This window comes from Elephantulus edwardii, unplaced genomic scaffold, assembly GCF_000299155.1.
Source record: "Elephantulus edwardii isolate Elephantulus edwardi_28Jun2011 unplaced genomic scaffold, EleEdw1.0 scaffold00092, whole genome shotgun sequence".
In the NCBI taxonomy this organism is placed as follows: Eukaryota; Metazoa; Chordata; class Mammalia; order Macroscelidea; family Macroscelididae; genus Elephantulus; species Elephantulus edwardii.
In genome coordinates, this window is record NW_006399842.1 from 11,772,559 (window position 1) to 11,784,970 (window position 12,412).

Here is a 12,412-nt window from a genome sequence, read left to right on the forward strand (position 1 = left end):
CGGGCGGGCCTGCCCCTCGGTCACCCCACCGCCAGGAGCCGCCCCGCTAGGCTCGCCTTGGGGTCGGGAGGGAACCCTGCCCGCGTTGGCGCTGAGCTGAGCGGCTGCGTTTCATCAGCTAGGCGCCCTCCGGGGACACCGGAAAGGGCCTGTGCGCCTCCGCAAACCACGTGTACCTGGGATCAGCCGGGCGGCGGAGGCGTGACCCGGGCCGAGCGCTGCACCCCTGGAGCATTCTTAGGGTCCCCCCGCCCATCCTAAAGGAGCAGCTTACCTCTGAGGTCCAGTCCCGGAGAGCATCCAGTCATGAGAGTCAATGGATGTACTGGGGACCAGAAATTTTTCAAGGGCTTGTTGCCTATGAAGAATTTCATGTACATTATTATATATGAACAAGAGCTTCTATTTGAGGACCAGACTGAGTTTAGTCCACTTATCTCTTATTGATTATATCATTTTATTAGTTGGTTTTATATAATCTTAAGCAAATTATTAAACCTCTCTCACACTTGATTTTCATAAGTATTTTGAAGCCACTTCATAGAGAGCTTAGTGGTAAAGAGATGTGCTGTCAACTCAAAGACATTCAGTTCTAATCCACCAGCTGCGCCACGGGAGGAAAATGGGCCATCTTCTCCGGTGGGATTTATTGCCTCTGAACCCCCCCCCCCCGTTGGTTCTGACATAATAGTTTCATTGAGTTGGATGCATAACTTGCTCTCTAGATGTTAGCTGCCAACTCCGCTATAGTTACTGAAATTCCAAAAGCATCTACAATGAAAAGCAGGGCCCCTTCCCATGAGAAAACCATGAACCTTATTTTCTATACTGCACATGCATACAGGGGTGTGTGAGAGTACAAAGGCACTTACACAAAAGGGAGGCCGCTCTGCTTCACTCCCCTCCTTTTTCCTTCAACAAATTGGAATCCATGACAGAGCAGCCACTCTGCCTCATTTCTTTTGAAGGGCTGTATAACAGAAACAAACAAATTGCCTTCAAACTGATTGCAACTGATGGCAAGCCCATGTGTGCAGAATAGACTGCTCTGTAGGAGTTTCTGGGCCGTAACCTTTCTTTGTGGTGCCTCTGAGAGGGTTTGAACTACCAATCTTTCACTTAATAATAGAACGTTTAACTCTTATTTTGTGTCAACCAGGTGGCCAGCTGGCTACACACTCGTTTATTACAGAAATAACCACCATCCCTTTCAGTGGGAAAAAAATTATTACCACTCTCGCTCACACATGCTATAGTGTCATGGTCACACCTGCCAATACCTGCCAGGCCTACTACCTCCAGAAAGTCAAATACAATACCCTGCCTTTTCCACCAGGTCACCTTTGCTCTGCACTCATTGCCAGTCACTCCTGCTTAAACTTTCCTATTGGCACATCTGTCTTCAGGGAGGCACAGAAGATAATGGCTTTTGGAACTGTTACGTTCACAGGCACATGACCTTGGGCTTTTGAGTGTCTCAATTCCCTCATGTATGAAAGAATCATAACAATACCTGCTAAATGGGGAGTCAAGATAGATGGTGTGGAGACTTTAGCAGAAAGCGAGTTGCATTTTTGGACAGCAATGCACCCTGCCCTAGGCATATTAATAACTCCAGTGTTTGGCAAGGCCTGGCACCGTGGCATAGGGAAGTGGGGCTCCAGGTGGAATGAAGTATGATCAACACATCCAGTCTTGCTGGAAAAGCAGGTAGAGTTGACTTCAGACCTAGTATCTTTTTTGCTGTTTTGTCTAAAATTTCTTTGGCTGCTGTTGTTATACACAAAAAAACATACACCAATTCAAGTTTCTCGGGGACAATTTAGTAACACTGATTTTACCTAGCAATCATTCTAACTCTCATTTTCCAAGTTGTTTCTCCCTTGTTAATATAAAGTCCCTGTCCTATCTAATCTGTTGAACTGTTGTTGTGAATTTTACCCCTGCTATGTATGGTAGGTGGCCTAGGGATAAGAAGCTGTTCTGCAATCCTGAAGGAACGTGGTCTGAGTCCACCAGCTCCTCCATGGCAGAAAGATGGGAAATCTCCTCCTGTGTGATTAACTGCCTCTGAATATCTGACAGAGGTGGACTTATGGGTCGTTCCAATTCTGCACTACACAATAACAAGTTAGTTCTTAAAAGAGCATTAAACTCAAGGCAGGCTTTTTTTCACTGGCACTGTAGCCAAGTCAGTACCAAGTCAGTTCCAAGTCCTGACTGACTCCCCACTGGGTTTCCAAGCCTATAAATCGTAGGGAGAGGAGACTGCCTATCTTCCTCCTGCTGAGCTGCTGGTGGATTTGTACCACTGGATTCATGCAGCCTGAGAGTTAGCAGTGCAACTCACTATGGACTACTTTGTCTGTCTTTTTTACTAGTTAATTTAAACGATCGTTTGGTATTAAGACTTCAGGAGATTTTGTTTTGTTTTAAGGTATAACAATGATCTCAGGGCAAGAGTTTACTTGAGAGTAGTTTCATCTACTCTCCATGGCTCCAGAAACTCTACTCCATGAGAATGTGAAATTTTATTCTGCATCTACCCTTTTTGATCAGGAATCTTGGATCAAAATTTTCAGTAAGAGCAGCCAGGCACTATCCAGTTCTGGTCTCATGGTAGTACCTTGATGGATTCTCAAGGCTCTACGTGATAGGTTCAAGTCCCTTGCCACCCACAGCACTAGACTGTTGTTCACTTCTTCCAATCTTGATATCTGAAAACCTTTAACTCCAAAAATAATCTCTTATTTCCTCCTGCACACAAGATTCTTTTTCAATTCCAGTTCTGGTGGTTGCCTTCCATCTACATCTGGAAGATAACTCCCAAACTCTACCTCATCAATTATGCTAATTTATACTGACGGATCAGGTGAGAGGTCCTTTCTCTGAGAGTTCTCTCCTGTCGTAGTCAGTCTATTCCCTTAGTGTTGGTGTTGTGAGGTGCTGTCGAGTCGAGTGCAACTCATAGTGAAGCTATGAACAACACATCTGAACTTTGTCTGATCCTCTGCCATTCTCACAGTCTCTAACACATTCAAACCCACTGCTGCAGTCACTGTGTCATTCCACCTGCTTGAGAATCTTCCTCTCTTTCATCATTCTCCCACCTTTTCAAGCATGATGTCCTCCTCCAAGAAAGAGCCTTTCCTAAAAACATGACCAAAGGGTGCGAGACAAAGCTTCACCATCCTTGCCTCCAAGGAACACTCTGGCTGCACCTTCTCCAGTACATAACTGTTCATTCTTTTGGCAGGCCATGGGATATTCAGTACTCTCTTCCAACACCACAGTTCAAAGACTATTCTCATAGTAAACTTGTTTACGTAATCCACAACCACAGTTAGCACATGGCATAGTCATTTTGCAATATCCCTTTTCCAAAAACAGAGTAAGCAGATCATCCACCAGGGCTAGTTCTGTCTAAGTTTATATCTGAGTCCTAAGCACCATGCGAGCTTCTTGAGGTGTGGTAGGTTTGAGGGCTCCAGGCACTCATGGTGGTTTTTTGGCCCCACGAGGGGGTTGGCAGAGTGGACCTGCCAGATGAACTGGGGGTCTGGGGCAAGTTTGCCAGCATTTAGGCATGCCGGGCTGGTAAGACACTGAAAGGTCAAGCCCCGCCTAGGGATGAAAGGTACCCAAGCATCGAGGACTTTCCTTCATAGGGTCCCTACTAGTCACCTGTGACTGGATGGTACTTAACAACAATAACATCGGCATAGAGAGAGAGATCAGCTGGCCCAGTGGACAGAAAGTGATGCTACCAAGCCAAAGGTGGGTGACTTAATCTGTGGCCCTCCGACCTGTCTTTGTTTTTGTTCAGACATTCCTCTAGGAGGGATAACCCTGGTGTACAGCGGTCACTTGTGGTTGCTGCAAGGTTGAACACTGTGACATTGATGTGTCAAATGCATTAATGGTTGCTTACCCAATGCGGACAGAGTGGGGTGGAGCTCCCCAATTAAAACAAGCTTGGAAGGAGGAGTGGCATCCACTTCCGTAATAACCTGCCTCCGGAAACCCTATGAACCTCGAGAGAGGATGAAAGGCACCCAAGTGGTGAGGACTCTCCTTCTTAGGGTCGCTATGAGTCTCCTGTGACTCGACAGCACTTAACAACAAGAAGCACCTTGCCTTCATAATTTCTTGATTTAGTAATGGCTAGATAGGAATTAAATCTTCAGAGCCTCAACTATGGGTGAACCCAAAACCCCACAAATCTCAACCCTGAGTCAAAAGTTGCTTAATCTGCCCTATCAGACTTATAAAGGCACACGTGTGAGGGCGAGCTGCCATCATTGTATTTGGCAACCAGGGTGAAGTTATCAGAGGACATGAACTGCCAACCTGCATACCCTTAAATGTGGCAGCAGACGGCACAGAGGAAAGCCTCATAAATGATGAATGAAAAAAAGGTGAAGGTCAGAAATTAGACTGTGGGTTTTGGAACTGGCCTGCCAATTGTAGATTCACTGACTTTCTAAACTCTAAGAAAAATGCTGCTTGAAATATTGTCATGACCCAAGCAAATGGAACTAAATCGTATGACAATTTGGGATCAGAAGTCAGACAGACCTGGGTTCATATCCAGGCTTTACCACTATGTAGTGCCATTGCATTGGCAAGTGACTTAGTGACTTTGTGTCTTAGAGTCTCAGTTTCCTAATTTTTAAGGTGTGAATATGCACACTTACCTCAGAGAGATGATGAGATAATTAGGTTATGTGTGTAAAGAACCTTTAATTGTTCCTAAAATTGATATTTCGTAAATGTGACCTATTTTTAAAAGTGTTTTCCAAAACTATGTTCCATAAAATGTTTCATTGCATCTTTTTCAACCCCTAAAAGTTTTCTCTACCATCTGATAACTCTGCTACAGCATATACACACTATAGGTTAACAGAACCTGCAAAGTTTCAGATTAAAAACATAGCCATCCTTGTCAGGAAGTGTCCTCGGGTTAGGACAAATCACATGCTGTTTGTCAGGAAACTGGGTCAAATCCAGAAAGGGAGATGGAGGAATCCCTCAGAATTCCTGTCAGGAAGGCAAACAGTCCCCTGAGGCTATTAAGGATTCCACACTATGTACAGAAAGACAAATGCTACAGATGAGAATAACTTCTGGACAGTGAAGAATTTCTCTCTACGTACAGAGACAAAGAAAGGTAATTGAAAGTTGTTCTTGTTATGTGCTGGTGACTCTGACTCACAGAAACCCTATGTACAAGAGCTCTGAACCCTGCTCTATCCTGAGCCAACTTTATCATCTCTGACACACCTACCCCCATTACCCTAGTCACTGAGTCAATTCATCTCATCCAGGGTCTTCCTCTCTTGTGCTGTTAATTCATCTCATCCAGGGTCTTCCTCTCTTGTGCTGTCCCTCCACTCTTCCAAATATGATGTCCCTCTCCAAAGACTAGTCCCTCCTTGCAACATGTCCAAAGTATGTCAGACGAAGCTTCAAAAACCTTACTTCCAAGGAGCAGCCTGGTTTCACCCTCTCCAGGATGGACCTGTTTGTTCTCGTAGCAGTTCATGGTATATTCTCTTCTCCAGCACAACTAGCATCCTTAGTCATTGTTCCTTTAATGAGAGAGCTCGATTGTGTGGTCTTCTCATTTTTTAAATCTTACAACAGCAAACAACCCAGTCATGCTACCTGAACAACCAACCTAACTCCTGTCTGAAAATCAGCTTCAACGGCCATTCCTCCCTCTGTACCTGTACAGTAGGAGGTAGTGTTACTTGCCTCCTGACACTCCAAGCCCACCAGCCCCATCATTCCACCCTGTAATCACAGTAAATTCCAACTTGACCCAGGAGCCAGTCAGTGTCATCTGAAATGTTTTGGAAGTCAGAGAAGACAAATGTTGGCATGGTGATCTGGCAGTTTCCTCTCCGCAAATCACAATCTAGATCTTTCAATAGAGAAAACAAGGTGCCCAGCCTGCCTCTCTGGTGACTCAGCGATAAGAAGTTGTGATGCCAACTCAAAAGCATATGGTGTGAATAGCAATACCCATTAACTACATAAAAACAAAGTTTGTTGTTGCTGTTGCTAAATAAACAAAGGCATATGGTTTGAATCCACCAGGTGCGTCACAGAAGATGGGCAATCTCCTCCTGTGTAATTTACTGCCTCTGAGAAGCTGCTGAAGGGTCAGCTGACTCGATTCTGATTCGATAGTACATAACCAATCACAACAGCCTGCCTCTGGAGATCCCCCTGTTCAAGAAGAGGGGGTTTACCATCTGTGTAAGAGGGAGGGGGCAAGGGGAAAAGCACAGCAAAACTGCCTGCTCGTGGACGCTTTATTAGTAAACTTGAGTGAAAGATGAGGGGCTAAGAAAGGCTTGCCCTTTCTGCTCCATGTCAGATAACGGACTGTGAGTTTTAATTGTTAACTCACTTCAGCCCAGAACCTTTACCTAAAGATACAGGAGCCTGAGTACCCTGCTCTGCAAAGTCCTATCAAAGCTTGAAGGCAGAAGATGGTTGGTTTTTGCCAGCGGCAGCCTGTGAAGCAATCTGGCTTGATTTGATTCTGTCGCTTCCTTACCATGTGACTGTACATTCTACACCTCTCTGGGCCTCAGCTTTCTCATCCATAGAACTAAGATCACAGTGTCTTAATTCATCAGGCTGTTGGATGTGAATATAAAAGCTGGCACATAATAGACCTTTCTTGCTAAACTGAAAAGCAGTGGCCATAAAGTTGACTTTAATTCATGGCAACTTGTGTGCCCAAGAACAGCTCTCAACAGGGCTTCTGAGGTTTTCGAAGCAGACCGCCCAGCTTTTCTTTCAAGGATACTTCTGAGTGGAGTCAACCTGCCACCTTTCAGTTAGCACCTGAGCACCACCCATGGTGGAAGTTCTATGACCGTTGGCTCTGCCGGCACAGTCCACTGGAAGCTGGGCTGCTAACCCAAAGGCAGCACTCCTCTGGCAGTTCAAAGCCACCTGCGCCTCCTCCAGAGAGAGGGGAGCAATCTCCTCTTACGACATATACAGCCTCTGAAACCCTGCTGGAGGGTCAGCTGTGAGTCAGCTCTAACTTGACCGCAATGAGTTTTGAGTTTATTAGAGACAGGCAGAAAGTCTGTGTTTGGCCTCTGACGAGTCCCTTCACCCTTACATTTCCCCCATCCATCCGTGCAGTGGCATTTTGTACGGCGTTGCACATGTGGCCTTTCTATAAGCTGTGTCAGGAAATCTCAAGGAATTCTCAAGGGTCACATTTTCTACATATGCCACAGGCGATGCCAAGGGGCATCTTCTTCTCTTGACAATACTCAGGACAAGTGAACAGCATCAGTTTAGGATGGGAGGGAGGCATGAGGTTGGCATGAGTCAATGGATTCATGGGCCATTTTTTTAAAGGAATAACAATCACATGGTACAGATAGAAAATTATGCACATCAGTTAAACACATAGACGTTAAAGTCAGACTGCCAGAGTCCAAATCCTCCATATTTGGGCGAATTCTTAATCTCTGTGCCTCATACTTCAGAAGTTGCTATAAGGATTAATAAAAATGTAAAAATTCTTAGATTCATGGCTAATAAGTTGCCACTAACAACTGTAGCATTTTTATATAGCCCCCAAATATTTGGTGGCCTCAGGGGTAAAAAGCTGTGCTGTAATCCCACAGATAGTGTGAAGCCACCAGCTGCTCCACAAAAGGATGGACAATCTCCTCTCAGGCAATTTGTTTCTGTTGGTGTTTTAGGTGCCACTGAGTCAAGTACAACTCACAGTGACACTATCAACAACAGCTCTGAACCCCATCCTATCCTGTGCCACCATCACTCTTCCTGATACACTAGAGCCCATTGTGGCACTTACTGTGTCAATTGACCTAGAGGGCCTTCCTTTCCTTTGCCGACCTTCTACCCTCCAAGCATCATGCTCCTCTCTAAGGAATAGCTCCTCCTAGCAACATGCCCCAAGTATGGAAGGTGTAGCCTCATCATTTTTGCTTCCAAACAGCACCCTGGCTGCACCCTCTCCAAGACATGTTTCATCTTTTGACAGTCCATGGGATTTTCAGTGCTCTTCTCCATCACCACAGCTCAAAAGCATCAATTCTTCTGTCATGTTTATTCACTGTTCAGCTCTCAGATGCATACCAAGTGATCAGAAGACCATGGCCTGAATCAGATGCACCTTAGTCCTCAAACTGACATAATTACTCCTTAATAATTTGGAGAGGTCTCTAACTACAGATCTTCCCAATGTGATACAACTCCTTATTTCCTGACTGGTGGTATCAAGGGAGTTAATAGTGGATCCAAGTAAGATGAAGTTGTTGACAGTTTCTATTTTTCTCTTTTGTATTGCCTATTGGTCCAGTGTTAAGAATCTTTGTTTTCTTGACATTGAGATGCGATCCATGTTGAAAGCTGCTTTCCTTGATTTTCTCCAGCAAGTGCTTCAAGTCCTCCTCACTTTGAGCAAGCAAGGTTGTGTTATCTGCATAATGCAGACTATTGATGAGTCTCTCTTCGATCCTGATGCCACATTCCTCTTCACAGAATCCAGCTTCTCAAATAATTTGCTTAGCATACAAATTGGAAAGGTATGGAAAGAGAATACAACCCTAATGCACTCCCTTCTTAATTTTAAACTTGCTCTGCATTTCTCAATCTAAGAGAACTGAAAAACAAATTTAAACTTCGAGTTGCAATACTGAAAGATGTTATGGGCAATATATTGAATGACACAAAAAGCTGCAAAAGAATACACAGCATCAGTGTATGAAAAAGAACCGATTGACACTGAAAAATTACAGAAAGTACCATATGAACAATAGCCAATGGTAATAATGAAGAAGGAAGTGGAAGCTGCACATTGAAGTCACTGGCAAAAAAATAAGGCCCCAGGAATCTATGGGATACCAACTGACTTGTCTCAAGTAACAGATGCAGCCCTGGCTGCACTCACTAATCTATGGCAGGAAATTTGGAGGACAGCTGTCTGGCCAATGGATCGGAGGAGGTCCATATTTGTTCTTATTCCCATTCCCAAGAAAGGTTATCCAACAGAATGTGGAAACTGTAAAAAAAAATTATTATCACATGCAAGCAAAGTACTGATGAAGATCATTCAAAATGGCTAGAACAGTAAGTACATAGACAGGGAACTGCCTGCCAGAAGTTTAAGCAGGATTTAGAAGAGGCCATGGCATTAGGGATGATGGACCCTCGATAATAGTATACTAGAAGAATGTCTATCTGTGCTTTATTGACTATGAAAGGCTGTTTGATTGTGTGAATGATAAAGTTGTGGTTGACTCTGAGAAGAATGAGAGTTTCAGAGCACTTAATTGTGCTCATGTAAGACCTTTATCTGAACCAGGAGGCCCATGCAATTTACTGTCTCTGAAAACCCACTGGAGGGTCAGCTATGAGTTGTTTGGGACTTGACAGCACACACAACAGCAACAAAAAAATATCAGCAAAACCTTTTTTTCTGACTCATGAGTGTCCAACACCCCACACTGGTTTCCAAGGCTGTATTTACAGGAGACAACCCATAGTTTTCCCTTGGAGCAACTGTTTAGTAAACAGTGCAGCAGGTAACACACTTCACCATCAGAGCTCCTTTCCAAAAATCCACAGGATGCCCTTATCTTCTAGTTCTCCTTGAAGCTGGATCATGTGACCTATACTGGCCACTAGCCTAAGAATGAGTGTCGTATGTCATTTCAAGACGGAAGCATTTAAGAATTGCAGCAAATCTGCCAACATTTTCTTTCCTGTGTCTGCGATAGTGGAAACCATCCGCTAAGGGGGTAGAGCCACAAAGTGGAAGTGATCAAATTAGGACAGAAAAGACAGCTGCCCAGATTGTATGGAACTTCACAAGACATAAACTTTTGTTGTTAAACACTGAGACTTAAAAACCTGAATCACAATAGAAGCAAAGACACATAACAGTCTGAAGACTCTGTTTACATGCTCAATTACCAGCAGAAAGGTTGGAGGTTCAAATCTATACAAAGGCTCCTTGGAAGGCAGATGTGAAGATTGAAAATGCCCATGGAGAAATTCTACTCTATACACATGGTTAATTTTCTATCCTATGGGCCGTCAAGTTTTGCATGACTGATTTTCCCAAGTTGATCACCAGGTCTTTCCTCCTAGTCATTTCCATCTGGAAGCTAAACTGAAACCTACCCAGCATCGGCACAAAATGACAACTTCCACTGACAGATGGTGGCCTGTAAGATGCATTAACTGGGAAAAAGAACTGGAACTCGTGAATGGAAGACAAGTATTCTACCACTGAACCACCAATGCCCTCTTTAAAGCCTTACTTCAAATTCACTCCCATCAAGTTCAAACCATCTCAGGGCTGACCTGAAACTGGGTTTCTGAGACTGCCAATGACATGGTAGGATGGTCCATTTTTCTCCTGAGGAGTTGCTGGTAGAAGTGACCTGCCAGAGGTGCAGCCTTTGGATTAGCATCCCAACTCCCTAAAAAATAAGGGTCGCACTTTTTAAAGTCTTACTAACACAAGTTTCTGAAGTGCCTTCAAAATAAAGTAGTCCCAATCCCTTGGAATTTGCAGGGAAGTTATTGCTCCATTCCTAAATTATTCCAACTGGTTTGAGACCTTGAACACCAAGTATCCTCAATTTTCCCTGAGAACAGAGTTGAGGACAGACTGATCCCTCCACCTGTGCTCTGGGACCTTCTATCCAGAACACTTTTCTTTCCCCTTCAGTACTTTAACCCCATTACGTCCTTCCACCACTCACTACTGCATCTTATGTCTTCACTTTACACTGACTCTCCCCATACTGAATATGCAGGTTCTTATAGTTCACCCAGTGGACACTTCCTAAATCTTCCTCTTAAATGATTACTCCCCTTCAAAAATATTCATCTACTGTCTTCCGTAACTAGCAATATTGCTTGGCTGGAACAATCAGATAAGTACTACAGTGCTATTCCAGGGCAAACATGTGGCCGGCTGCTAGTTTGCATGTTTTTGTGATGCTGCAAGCTACACCACTGGTGTTTCAAGTATCACCACGGTCACACATGGTGGAAGGGATCCAGCAGAGCTTCCACAATAAAGACTAGGAAGAAGAACTGATCATCCATTTCTAAAATGATGGGCGGTAAACTCTGACTAGCAGAACATAATCTCTTTAAGTGCTGGAAGTAGATCTCGAGCTGGAAGACACTCAACATCAACAGGCTTACAAACATGGTGCAAGGCCAGGTGGATTTTGCTCTGCTCTGTTATTACTGTGTTACAGCCAACTGGATGGCAACAAAAGGTTCAGAGCCTGTAAACACAGTTGGTGTTCATGATTTTCATTTGGGAAATCTATTTGTAGAGGCTGTTAAGTATCTACCCTAGGTATAGTTTGGGACATGTTAACTTGGAGACACTAAACATTGAGGTCAAAATATCAAAAAGATGACATATAGAGTTCAGGAGAGGTTGGAGATAAAATTGGAAAATTCATCTCAAACTTTTCATTGCCAACGAGTTGGAACCGACTCATAGTTGACCCTTCAGCAGGTTTTCCGAGGCTATAAATTCAACAGTAAATGGTCCAACTTTTTCCCAAGAGCAGCTGGTGGACTAAAACAACTTGCCTTTGGGTTGGCAGTGCACCTCCTTACCCACGAGACAATTTGTTGTTGTTGTTTACCATCAAGTTGGAACGGACACATACCTGACCCTCCAGCGGGTTTTCAGACAGTCACGTGGGAGACTGCCCATCCTTCTCCCACGGAGCAGCCTCAAACCACGTACTTTTGGGATTGCAGCACAGCATCTTGCCAGTAGGCCACTAGAGCTCCTTACTAGACAACTAGCAAAGAAAATTCTTTGGGTAGTTTTATAGAGGAGCAAAGAAATGAAGCAGACACTGAAGTGACCAAGATCTATCCATCCTGAATCACGCAGATTTCTTAATACTATGTCAATTATGTACAGAATTTAGTCCCAACAGGAAGGAATTAGGCTTGATTAATTCAAACAAGGGGGTTCCAAGTTAGGATACTATAAAGAAAAAAACTGCAGACTATGAGTTGCTGCTTTTCAGAACTGTTAGGTAAAGTTACAGCCAATTTCCCAAGATGCCTAATATGAGTATTTTCTAGGTGTGAGTTTAAGACGGAAACACGTGGAATCCTGGGGGACATCCGGGTCAAAGTACCCTCTGCATTATTAAAAAGCATGAACCAGAGAGAAAATGCATGACAAAGAATCTTTACTTTTAAATGATTACCAGTATATTAATAACAAGTAACAAGTTTCCATATTCTACTATCTAGTAACTTCCACAAGAAACTCAAGAGCAGCCCCAACTAGACGACTACAAGTGTGTTCTGCTTTCCAAAAGGTCGCTGTATGTCACCTCACTTAACAAAG